Raw genomic sequence first — 12,612 nt, forward strand, 5'->3', positions numbered from 1 at the left:
GACTTGAAAAACGGGAGTGCAGCGAGGTACAAACAAGAGTTAAGTGCTCGCTGCACGGGAGCAGGGGAAGGGAGGCGACCTGCCACTCCGCTGTTCCGCGGGAAGGGCTCAAGGCGTTTCAGCAGATCGCAGACCGGACCCGAGTCAGCTGTACCGTGTGGTTTTGGCAAGGGGCAGGCACTAAGTAGGGCTACGTTGAATGAGGACAGAGGATGCAAGAGCTGTGAAGTAACCCTTCCCTTCTGTTCCGTATCCGCAGGAGTGCCATGTCCAAGTAGCGTACTGCACTTCAAAACGAGGTGTGGACAAACAGGATCGACTCCAGAGGATGTCAGTGAGAACCGTCAGAAGTCTGGAAACCACATGGCCTGTAAGTAACTATCAAGTGGAAGGAGCGGTTCAGCCCAGAAAAGAGAAGGCAGGGTCCGTACATAGCCTATTACGTACAAAAACAGCAAATGGGAAGGGGACAGTCTGTGCAGCCGTGTTTCCTTTAATCGGTGCGAGTAAAGGTGTACCTGAATGGTACCAAATGAAACTTAGGTTAAAAACCGTGGACAAATCTTGTAGCTGCAAGGATAATTAAGTACCAAATGAGTTGCCTGGGGAGATGGTGATGTTTCCAGCACAGGGACGTTTCTGTAACAGGTTAGACAAACAGGTGTAGTCAATCCTGCTCTGGGGTATGAGAAGAAACAGGAGGAGCTTGTGAGATCCCTTTGAGACTTATCTTGTAGTCTAGAAGAAACACAGAGAACAGTGAGCACCTTCGATTCCTCCTTTCTTCTGTAAGTGAAAACAAGGGTGCGAGTGTGGTTTCAGAATACAGTTCTCAAACAGCCCCATACCCGCCTTTCCCTGGCTAGTCCAACCTCTCCCTTCCTCCTCCTTCCCCCTGGCTCAAGAGCAAGCAGATTAGTTTTAGGTTATTTTGCATTCCCTGTCAGCCCCTTTTCGCAGTGCTCCCTCGCTCCTTCCCTTGGGGTTTAACTGTTTCATCACCAGCCCACCTATCCCGCAAGCACCAGCTAACTTCTGAGGGTCTGAGCGGTTGCATATCCCATACAATCCTTGGCGACTCGCTTGGGTTTGCAATTTACTGCTTCTGTGTCAGGCTGGAATAAAGCCTTGTGTGCCTTACCGTTGAAATATTATCTGTCCGCTGATACTAGTTTACCTAATAAAGATGCAACATACTCCCCACCATGGGGCTCAGCTAGAACCAAGACCAGCGACATTACCGGGCCTTCTTGCCATCCTCCCACTCCCTCCCGAATCAATCAGGTCAAGTGCCGCACAGCATTTTGCAAGGGCTGAAAAACAGACTTGTTTCTTGCTTAGCCAGAGTACAGAGCCTTGCCCAAGGATAGCTTCCTCTTTGCTAAGTGAGTTTCACTGAGAATCCGTTGGTGGTTTTCACTATTTCTGTTTCTGCTCTGGAAGTTGCCCCTCTTTAGCATTCCGTGGTCAGACCGTGTGTCAGGGTTTAGCGCCAGCCAGTACTTGAGCACCACGCAGCTGCTCGCTCACCCCTCACGCCCCAGTGGGATGGGGAGGAGAATGGAAAAAGAACTAAAAAAACTCGTGGGTTGAGATAAAGACTGTTTAATAGGATAACAAAGGAAAACAGTAATAATAGTAGTAGTAGTAGTAGTAGTAGTAGTAGTAGTAATAATAATAATAATAATAATAATACAAGTGATGAACAAATGCAATTGCTCACTACCCATGGAAAAAAAAACCCTGATGCCCAACCTGTTTCGGAGCAGCGATCCCGCCTCCCGGCCCGCTTCCCCGATTCCATCTGGAGCATGATGCTCTGTGGCAGGGAATATCCTTTGGGGCAGCCTGGGGCAGCTGTCCTGGCTCTGCTCTGCCGGCTTCTTGTGCACCTGGCAGGGCCTGGGGAGCCGAAAAGTCCTTGACTTGGTGTAGACGCTACAGCTACCCAGCAATAACTAAACACGTCAGTGTATTAACAATATTATTGTCATCCTAAATCCAAAACACAGCCCTAAACCGGCTACTCGAAAGAAAATTATCTCAGCTGAAACCGGGACACTGTGCCTGGTACCTGGTAACAGCCTTACGGATAGCTGCTGCAAAGACAGTGGGAAGCACATACGAACAAAATGGGTGCACCTTTCCAACAGCTACTTTTCAAAAAAGCCTTCAGGAGTTTAATGTACAGCGAGTACTTTGTACCCAGCTAGAGACAGTCTTTTTTCAGCCATGGTGCCGGACAAAACAAAAATAATCCCATCTCCATGTAGCTCAACTGTTTCATAACAGGTGATGCTGTAGCGAAACCCCTCTCCCTCCAACTGGCAATGGACCGCCTCTCGGTGACGCAAATTAGCACTGCTGCTAACTCCTACGTCCTGTTTGATCAAGGCTTTCCCACCCATTTCAGGATGAGTGGCTAACCAGTTGCAGTCATCTCCTCCGCCCACCAAGATAGTAATTGACATCCAGGTTAGCCGTGATTCCTTACTGACATGGCGTTTCTGTTCACCCTTTGATTTACACGCAGAGGATTATGGTACCTTCTTCTAGCTAAAGCTCGTGGCAGTTCTGCCTGGCTCTGCCCCCATGAGATTTAAGAGTTTGTCTTGAAGCTAGCTTTAGTGACGGATGACCAGTGACCGACCATTCAAATAGCCCAGTCCCACAGGATAGTTCTGCCTCCTGTGGCCTCTTGCTTGTCGTTTTGTTTCTCCTGAAGGTCCCACGTCCAGGAGGCCTAATCCTCCAGGAAAATTGATCTAAGTTGTCCCCGTAATCAGGTGTATAAAAGTGTGCAACCTTTCAGGCAGACACCACACTCCACAGGCAAAGAAAGCACTTGCATTTACAGTGCGAAGCCTGCAAGACAAGTTTTCCTTTAACCTACCACCTGATAAGCAGAGAGCTTTAGCGCTGCTGTCAGAGTTCCCTGAAGCAAAGGCTATAAAGCAGTAGGATTTGGCAAGAGCTGCTGTCATCTGCAAGGCTGCCTCTTTGATCCTCCTTACACTTCTGTAATCATGCCAACATCTCTGCAAAACAGAGCAACAGAGCTGCTGCATAAAGGCAATCTCCTTCTCACTTCCTTTTTTTCCTCCGATGGAATTTTTGCTTGGTGACATTTCTTTTTTTATACGGTAAGAAAACCCCCACACCTCCCTCTCCACAGTCTCTGCCTCTTTGTCACAGCATTTCTGTTTAAGATCACGGGAACCTGGACTCAAAGAAATAGCGCTGACGAGGAGACGGGACGCTGGTCTGCAAGCGAGGAGACCCTCACGCTGTCAGCCGTGCGTCCGACCAGTCCCGAAAGTCAGCAGTTGAGCATTTCCCTTGCGCTGCTTTAGACCGGGAGTGCTGCAGAACCGCAGCTGGTTACTGAGTGTTTGCCTAGCACGTTGCCTATAAATGGTTCCCTGAGGCAAATCAGGGCTGAGTAACTCAGGCTGCTCTCCGGCTTTAGGGGCCGCACAAACCGTCTCCCGGACGCCACGAAAATGAAGAACAGTGCAGATAAACTGCAATATGTGATCGCCAGTGTACACGCACCAGTCCGGACAGTGGTGACTCCATGCTGTGTTACAGGTATTTCCTCTGATTTCTCACCGTATTTTCCATACCGTATTCTGTTGCACAACAGCTGAAGACGAATTAACAAAGTCACGTAGGAAACCTTGTCCTGAAGTGTCAGCCGTCACCAAGGCCTGACTCTGCTGTGCCAAAAGCTGTGGCAAAACTCCCGGCAGTCTTCTCCAGGGGCTCGCATTCATGTACTGCCAATATTGACCTTTCAGAATGCAGTCATTGAAGACATCAGTCAGACGACATTAATAAACAGTCAGGGGTTTTTCCCTCTAGTACTCTGCTGATTTCTGAGCCCTGAAGGTAAGCGTCAGCCACATTGCTGAACCTTTTTGCCTTGTTCTTTTTAGCATGGTAACTACGATTTTCCTATCAGTGTATTAACACAGACAGAAGGTTAGTCTATAAGGAAAGAACCAGGCGCCAGAGGACTACACAACAATATGCAAGGGCTGGCAATTATGACTTGAAGCATTTGAAGTCAAAGTCCCCCTTAATTCATGTAATAAAAAAATCTATGATGTACTTCATTAAAATTCATCCAATGTGTTAATAATTCAATGTGCATTGATTAACAGTATAAAAGTACAGGTGGAAACCAGAGTCAAACAGAAATGACAATTTTGCTTGAGACCCTTTGTACATCATAGATGAAAGCCGAGGGAGATAAAAATACATGTACAACTAGCACGCAAGCTTTCACTCGCAATTATGATCAAACTACCGAATCCTTTTACTACTTATGCTTCACCAGACTGTTTCTGTTTTTGAAAGGAACAAACCATGTCCAAGCTACTGAACTATACTTATCTAGCGAGCATGAAATCAGAGCCTCCCAACATGCGCCTTTACAGTTAACATCCACCACATAATTAGTACTTTCTTTAAGAACATGTGTTTTTAAGTGGGAGCATCTTTGGAACCTTTGAATAGGTATTTTTAGCTTCAAAAACAAACAGAATTTGGACACTCAAAGCACTGTCTTTATTCTGTGTTGGTACAGCAGCCGATACGACAGGACTTGCTTCACAACCAAAGCTCCTGTAAACTGCCACAGTATTCTTTTTAAAAAAAACTCCCCGAGCGTCATCTACTAGCGTGGGAATCATGTCCTTTAGAGGATCTTGCATTTTGCATGACTCTCGATTATTTCCTTTTTAGGGACAAACGGAGCCCTTTCATTTACCAATACTTTAAATAAAAGAGACGCAGTGTTAGGCTTCCCTTCATTCGATGCCCGCAGTACAGTTCAGCGTTTCAGTGCAGCAGTTGCTAGCATATTCTTGAACAGGATTGGAGAGTGAGAGCAAGTTAAGTACAGTATCCATTGTAAACGTGGCGTGAATTCAGTGGCCGCAGGCAGCAGGCCAGGTCCAAAAGTTATCAGTTGGCATTTGATCTTTAATATTAGGTTTCCATGAGTATCTGTATTTAACGGGTTTGTCCCCTACTCATGTGTCTTATTCTTTGTATAGTCATTTGTACCAGCGCAGAGAGACACGGAAATTTATCTGGATCCGAGCGGTAACGTCTGACATGCGCTCACTTAACCCTCCTCTCCTACATATTCATCAGTCCTTTTCTTTCTCTCATTCTCTATTTACATCTAAGATGACATTTCAGACAAGGGAGCAAAAGAAAAGATCGTTATTCGCTGCAGCACAAGGGACAGATTCTCCATTGCTTTCCTCCCTGCCAGATCATGCCAGTGAAAGTAATTTGGCTTTACCGGAGCGCAAGAGCGGCACGAAGCAGCCAAGCGCTTTGTGCCCCCTCTTTGAGCAGGTTAAAATGACAGCGGAAGGTGGAGCGGAAGGTCAGGCGTACGGCACGTAGTCCGTAAGCTGGAAACAAATACCGTCACCTGGACTGCAACACGCACGTGTGCTCTCTGAATGTCGACCAAGGGAAAATCTCAGTAAGCGCACAAAAACTTACTCAGGACCCCTGGCCTGCAGGATACAGCTTTATCGCAGTCATTCACAGCCTCAGACACAGCATCACCTTTTTCCGTTTGGTTCAGCAGCATTCGCCGGCTGCCTCAGCTACCCGAGAGCTCATCTCCCCTGAGACCGAGAAGAAAGGCTCCGGAATGCCAGAGCAGCTGGTGCTCTTTCTTGCACGGGCATTACCCAACACTGTCTTTAGTTCCCAGTGCAGTTTTAGCAAAGTAACTTAGGTGGAAAATCAGGTAAAATCTAGGGCAGATTGACACGGAGATCACATTGATCATTACTGAACAATGGTACAGTAAGCAGGAAAATAACAAGCCGAGCTGCTCAGCTTTCACCCCACGCTGCCGTAAAGAACAGCCCAAGTCAAATATGACTAACGGGAATCTCTACAGCGAAATTAAAAACCTAATGTAATTGTATTGTTGGGATGCTCTTCACACCAATGGTGTGATACCAGAGGGAGGCAAAGAGAAATCTTCCGCTCACTTTTGAAATGCCAAAAAAAACCCCCAAACCACCAAAATTAAGGGTGAGATGTGAAGTATTTAAAAAATACGGACTTTTTATGCAGTGCTCCCCAGTGAGGCCTGACCCTGCAGATGGAAATCTTAAGTCTTCGGCAGGGCCGGTCAAATTGTTTCTCCTGACAAAGCTCATCTAAAAATCCTCTTCTATTTTTTGACTTGTGTTTCGATGCACCTGATAATTTCCGAGCTGTGGGTATTCAGTTTCATTAAAGGAACAAACAAAAAGCTTTCTGCTGCAAAACAGTTTAAAAAAGTAGTTGTGAGGGAGAACTCAGGTCCCATCTCTTCTCCGCAAAGCACAGCCTTACTTTTAACCAAGTGCTTTTTCATCGGAAGCGCTGACTCCACTCACTGATTTACCCCTCGTTTATTAAGCAGCCTGCTCTCACAAGCTCAGAGTTATATTGAGATGTACATTCCGTTACCTTCGTGCGATAGGAAGAACGAAATGAAATCCTGTCTGGCTAAAACAGAGCTCAAAGGTTTTCTCACCGTCCTTTCGGTTCTTTTGTTCCCAGAGCAGATTCTTCATTTTGAGCCATTTCAGCATTACTAACTGTCTGCCTCCTCATTGAATGTTATGGAAGGACAATACCCGCGAACTGCGTACTCAACATATTTCAACATTTTAACGATCCAATACACATCGTTATCAGCAGAGTATTTCTTGGTTTAAGACCTTGATCCTGACAATCAGAAGCATGTCTTTAATAGCCCAGAAACGGTCTCGTTGTGCGGGGGTCAATGCCGTCGGTACCGCTGCGCACGCGCTAGTGAGCACTGCGAACCTGGAGAATGGAAGCCTGTCCTAGCTCACCAGCACCTGAGCAGGCTTCCGGCAGCAGCGCTGCCCTGGCAGGCTACCGCAGCCCCTGTCAGCCGAGCGCTGCGAGCTGCACGAGGGAGGGCTTCAGCTCAGGCAGGTGGCAGAGCTGGCGAGCCAGAGATCTTCCAGGCGTAACCGCCATTAACTCCTGTACCCCCTTCAAAGGGAACTGTCATTTCCCTGCGGGTGAGTTTTCATCCGGGCCGTTGCTGACAAGCCATCGAAGCGTCCCACCAGCCCTGCTCACATGACCCGTTATATGATCAACGGGGAGAGAACAGGAGCTAGACCTGAAAAAGCTTTTGGCCTCCTGCTGTGCTTAGATTATGATTTAATGCTGAAAAGTTGGCATGGCAACCAAATGCTTGGCAACCAAATGTCACAGCCAAGGAACAGGTCCAGAAGAGGGCCAGGCGACAGCGCCGCCCAACTCTTCCGTAGGCAGATCCGTGCCCTGCACACGCTCCTTGTCAGTGCTTCTGTAGCAGCGAGGATCACACCAGAAGGCAGCGTTATTAATAAAATAGGCAGGTCTGCGGTAAGTGAACGGCAAATTTCTCCAAAAGACTTGAAATGGACCCTGGCGCCTCATTCGGGCTCCGTTCGCTCTGTCCACCGATTGCCACGCGTTGCCAGGAGACGGTCTTGCTCCACACCGGGACTCGCCACAAACTGCCATTGTGCTCTGTCTCCATGTACCCCTCCTCCCCTGTCCCACTCTTGCTCCCCTCGATGACAGGAGCCTGGCAATGCCCTGGTTCTCAGTTCTGACACAATTACCTCTTTTAATTTGGAAGTTTTCAAAAGCTCTTTTTCTTTTTCCACAATGATCAACCGAGCAAAATCCCCAACCCGCACAACTCCAGACTTGCAACGCACAGGCTGGAAAAGCCTTAAAGGACAGGGCTGACCTAAGGGGAAATGAGAGAAGTACACTGGGAAGGACCTGCGTCAGATGGATCAAAGGCTACTCATTCGCTGCATGAGCACTGCGGCTGCATCTCCTGAAGTCTAAGATATTAAGTTTGGGCGCCTGGTTAGTGCACGCGTGATGTGTTAGCCTCATTTGTGCCGGGAATTTTTTATAACCCATTAAAGCATACCCTCAGCTATTTAAATGCTCCCAGGCTTTTGTTTGATGATATAGGGCTTCGAGAACCTCGCTTGCCTTTGGATATTGGCAAGCTTAGTTCCATGCACATCAGAAAATAAGCCATTCATTCTTCAGCCTCGGCGAAGTGCTTTCCTTATACCCCTGGAGGAAACCTTTTGGATTTAGACTCGCTACGAGCCAAAGCAGCGTCACCTTCCCGAGTCTGCTGGCGCCAGTGCCGATCTCCTACTTCAGAGAGCTGGGCTGTTACGCAGATAGGTGAAGTTAAAGGCTAATCAGTTCCAGGGTCGGTTTGCCGAGCACCGTGAGCCAAGGATCAGTTTATGCTGCCATTTGGCATCGTCTTCCGCGGTCAGAACAAACTGAAAGGTGGCAGCTGAGGAGGAGACCGCTGTCATGGCAGAGACCTCAGCACTGAGAGGCTCTGAGAGAATAGTGCGGCTAAGGCATAACGAGAGAACCTAGTGCTTCGGCTTCCCCAAGGACCTCGGGAAGCAGACAGGGACAGAGCGAGGATTTCCATGCTCCATTTGCAGGGACTAAATCGCTCAGCCCGTCACTGCACCCTGGGGAGGGCAACTCCTTTACACGTTGCTCTCAGTGCTGTATCCAGGCTGAAGTGTCAAGCCATCTTGACTTTCCCCAAAGGAGAAATCCTTCACCGTCTGCAAGTAAACTAAACAGAGCGTCCGACCTCCCTCGCTCCCCATCCTTCCTTTTCTCATCCCAGCGTTCCTGTTCCCTGTCCCACACTGCAGCGCTCCCTGACCACCTCTTTTCCCTCCCTAACGTCATAGTTTTCCAGATGCTCCTTGACGCACATCGGCTCTTCCCCCCTCGTGTCACTTGACGTAGACAAACTGACACAAAGAAAATCTTTTCAATTAAGAGGACAGGCTAACTGGACTAATTTATTTCATTTCACGAGAACTTTGCTGTTCTGCTTCCAATTCACTCCGGCACCGTGGGACACATTCCCCTCATTCTTCCCTCCCATCACTAAGAGCAGTGACAAACGAGTTACAGATTGTTACTGTTCAGAGACTCCAGAGTTGAAAACGACCTCGGAAAAAAAAGCATCAACCTCGCTGTTTCCAGCTTCCAGAGTCAGAACAGAGTAGCCGTGTTGTGAGCCGAGAGCCATGAAGCGGAGGAGCGGATTCGCTCTCGGCAGCCCCGGCTCTGTGCTTTACTAACCGAAGATAAACGGCCGAGATGTTCCCTTGCACCCAATCGAGTTTCAGACTCCGCAGGCGGCAAAGGAACTCCCCAGCACGACAGGCGGCACGGCGGGCAGCCGAACGGTGCTGCGGGGCCTGTAGCACAAGGTGCATGGGCAGCACCTGGCTGCTAGTCGCACCCTCTCTCACCGCGCAGTCCTAATGACCGTGGTGGTAAGCAATTAGCTGTGCTCATAAGCCTCACTGGGACAGCTGTTTTGTTTGTAGAGCTCTATGAGGTCATTGTACCTGGTCCCGATTCATCCGAACTGGCTTGCCAACTCCTCTTTTACTAACGTGTGGAACTACGTACGGAAATCTCTCGGACGCGCCAGAGGCCTATCGCAGGCCCGGCAGAGACGAGGCGCAGGTCTCCCGGCGCGGGGAAGGGTTATGTTCGCCTGTCGCTGCCTGCCCGTCCCTCTCCTTTTGTCTTTGATTAAAGATACAAGCCACACACTGACCGGCACGTGGACAGCCAGTAAAGTAAGTGCAAGGAGGTTCACAAGCGCACGCACATACAGCCGAGGCTTTGTTCCGGTCGTGTTTACTCGCAAGGCAAACAGTTAGGCATTGTTTCTGTTTGACAAATTGTAACTGTCCAGCTAGGAGAGATCTAGTTCCAGCTGGTTAGAGCTGTTTTCATTTCTTACCTCCTCCCCCTCCCTCTTCAATAACTTACGAATCCAGCTTACCCAGGGACAAAAAGAACAAGTACAAGCTGCCCGTTGGCTTCCTTCCCTCTTCGAACTGACACTGACCTAACCAACGTCCCTGCCTCGACTGCCAGTAGAGGAACGATCCTCACGCAGCGTGGCTTGAAAGGTGGGCTCACTCGTGCCAGGCGTCCCACGGGCATTATTTCGTTACTGTGCGGAGCAGCGAAGAGAGACCCTTTCGCAGTCTCTGCTGAAGCGCTCCCAGCTCGTCGGGCACCAGAGAACAATGGACATTTGATGGCGTTGGAGCACAGCCACAGGAACCTCAGAGCTATTTACTACCTCATTACTTTTTTGCCTCGTATAGCACCTGGTGCAGTAGGTACTGATCACCCACCGTACAACACCCAATGTCACGTGCAACTCTTAACACCGGTCCCAGAAAATGGCTATGAGGAGAGCGCTCGACCATCAGAACAAAGCCGCTCATTTTCTGTTAGACAGACATAGAAAAGTAATACTAGAATGCCACTAAGTGTTCGATTTAGACCCTCTTTCCATCAAGTAAATTTCATTACCTTTTTAAAGACAACTTGCCACTGTAGAAGGACATTACGGCTCTATCACAGGCCCTGTCTCAGGGAGCTGACTGTCTTCATAGAGAAGAGGTAGCAGAATCAGATTGGTGTTGAGTGACGTAAGATTTGATACAGATCTGCAAAGAGAACCCAACGGCCCTAGGAATACAGAACCAAACTGACATTCCTGGCTCACTGAGGCCTAAAGTCTTGATCCTAAAGACATCAGTATCATACGAAGTCCATCCAAACAGATGCTTGTCAGCTTCACTGTTCAGGTTTCAGAACCTGTTCCCCATCCCGGGCACCTTTCCTACGAACCTCCGTGTGTTCTCCTTTGAGGATTCTAAATTCAACCGTCTCCACTGCGTTGCATTTAATACGCTTCTTTAAACTTTTTTGTATGACACCCTTGCGTGCGAGAACTCGGAGCTGGGGGACCCAGACATCAGTGTCCCCTTTCGAAGGAACCTCTGTGTGTTCTTGTGGGCACTGGTGAGGGAAGGCATGCTCAGCTGCAGTTTTGTGAGGCTAGCTCATGCAGATCTCGTGATCGCCCCTCTCGCTTGCTCCTCCCGTTACTAAGAATTCTATAGATAAACTTCACTTTATCTGAAGGGAGGAAGTTGCCGCCGGATGCAGAGAATCAGGAAGGACAGCAGCCTGTTGCACAGAGCAATAGCTTTAGAGGAACAGTCGCTTTCCCATGCAGATGGAAAAACAAAACTGTTAACCGCTCGAGTGCCGTGCCGCTAATTCAGCCCGTACTGGGCTCACTGCTTCAGCACGCTGGAAGGGAGGGCCTTTTCCCTTACAAGTGGAAGCTTTAAAATTAGAGGCTCTGAGGCAGGCACTCTGTACCTTGCACTGCAGCAGGTACCAAGCCTTTCCCTCTGCTCTCAACTCCCCAAATAACCTTGGGTGCTCGGGCTTAGCGATTGGCCAAGAACACAACGCCCAGGAGAACCGATAGCTGCCGATCCAGTTCAGCTGTCAAAGGTCGAGGCAGCTAAAGTACTGCACGCTCAAGAGTCAGTCACACGATTGTTTCAAGAGTTGCTTGGGCTGTCTTTGGAGGGCACTTGAAAAATTAAGCTAGTCTGAAAGAACACAGATAACCAGGACATTCTCTTTTCAGAAGCGCTCTGCTCAGTCACCCTTTTTTGCTCAAGTAGGAGGTCTGAGGGCAAATGATAGCACCTCCCATATCAGGCTGCCATGACATTGGTCAGAATTATACTTCTGACAGATGGCTACGCTTCTGCTACAATAAAGCACGCAACGCCCATCCCTGTGCTCAGAGTCACCGGCTCAGAAGGCAGCTTCGGATGTATGCCGGGTCTGTTCCTGGGAAGTGTCTTAACCTAGATGGGGCATCTTTTTGTGGGCTTTTCCCTTTCTGAAGGAGGAAAAAGGACAACTTTATCTATTTCTCTATTTGAGACTTTGCCTTGAGAATGTGAGTTGTACTTTTCCTTGGTTGTAAAGAAAAGGTCCTACTACTATCCCTTCAAAAAATAATTTCAGTGAAGAACTAGTAAGATATCTCCCTTTCTCGGTTCACTTGCTGTTGATATCACAGCACAAGCTTGACATTAGAGTATTGATCATCTATAGATGAAGCAACAACAGGCCCGTAACAAGCTGGAAAACTGTCGTTTCCTTTCTGTTAGAGAGCAGTGCCTACTGAGCTTAGCTGCCGAAGATTCCACCCACCCAGAGCCTAGAGCGAGTAAACTGAAAAGACAGACAAAAAATCGCCGCTGGATAGAGACCCTAGGGCGGAGCAGGGCGAGAGCCAGCCGTGCCTGTCACTTCCCGCTACCCTTCGCACAGGATACCCAGACTCCCCGGTCAGAGCATCGGTGCTGGGCAGGCTGCTTGACCTCTGCAAACTGCTGTAAGCACACAGAGGCTCAGCCTTGCAACGGACCTCCTTTGCGCGTGCCCGGCGCATCCGAACAGACACCAGTCACAGATGCGCAGCATGCCCAGCGGCACCTGCGCGTCCAAAGCACTGCAGTGGGTTTAACAGGCCAAAGAACGGGAGATTTGTCTTCTCAGAGGAAATGATCTCTCCCTGACATCACAGAAAGAAACCACCACAATCTTCGGATACTTAAAGAAGAACACTGTAACGCATGT

General features: G+C 48.8%; 1 long non-coding RNA gene across 1 annotated transcript in view; it reads left to right on the forward strand.

The window, feature by feature from the left end:
• The first annotated feature begins 228 nt into the window (after positions 1-228).
• Positions 229-12,612, forward strand: part of LOC142601603 (uncharacterized) — a 31,873-nt gene continuing 19,489 nt past the window's right edge. Inside the window, exons 1-2 of the long non-coding RNA XR_012835107.1 lie at positions 229-370; positions 3,470-3,591. This is a non-coding gene — a long non-coding RNA (uncharacterized LOC142601603). The remainder of the gene's footprint in view (positions 371-3,469; positions 3,592-12,612) is intronic.

Source organism: Balearica regulorum, chromosome 4 (genome assembly GCF_011004875.1).
Source record: "Balearica regulorum gibbericeps isolate bBalReg1 chromosome 4, bBalReg1.pri, whole genome shotgun sequence".
Lineage (NCBI taxonomy): Eukaryota > Metazoa > Chordata > Aves > Gruiformes > Gruidae > Balearica > Balearica regulorum.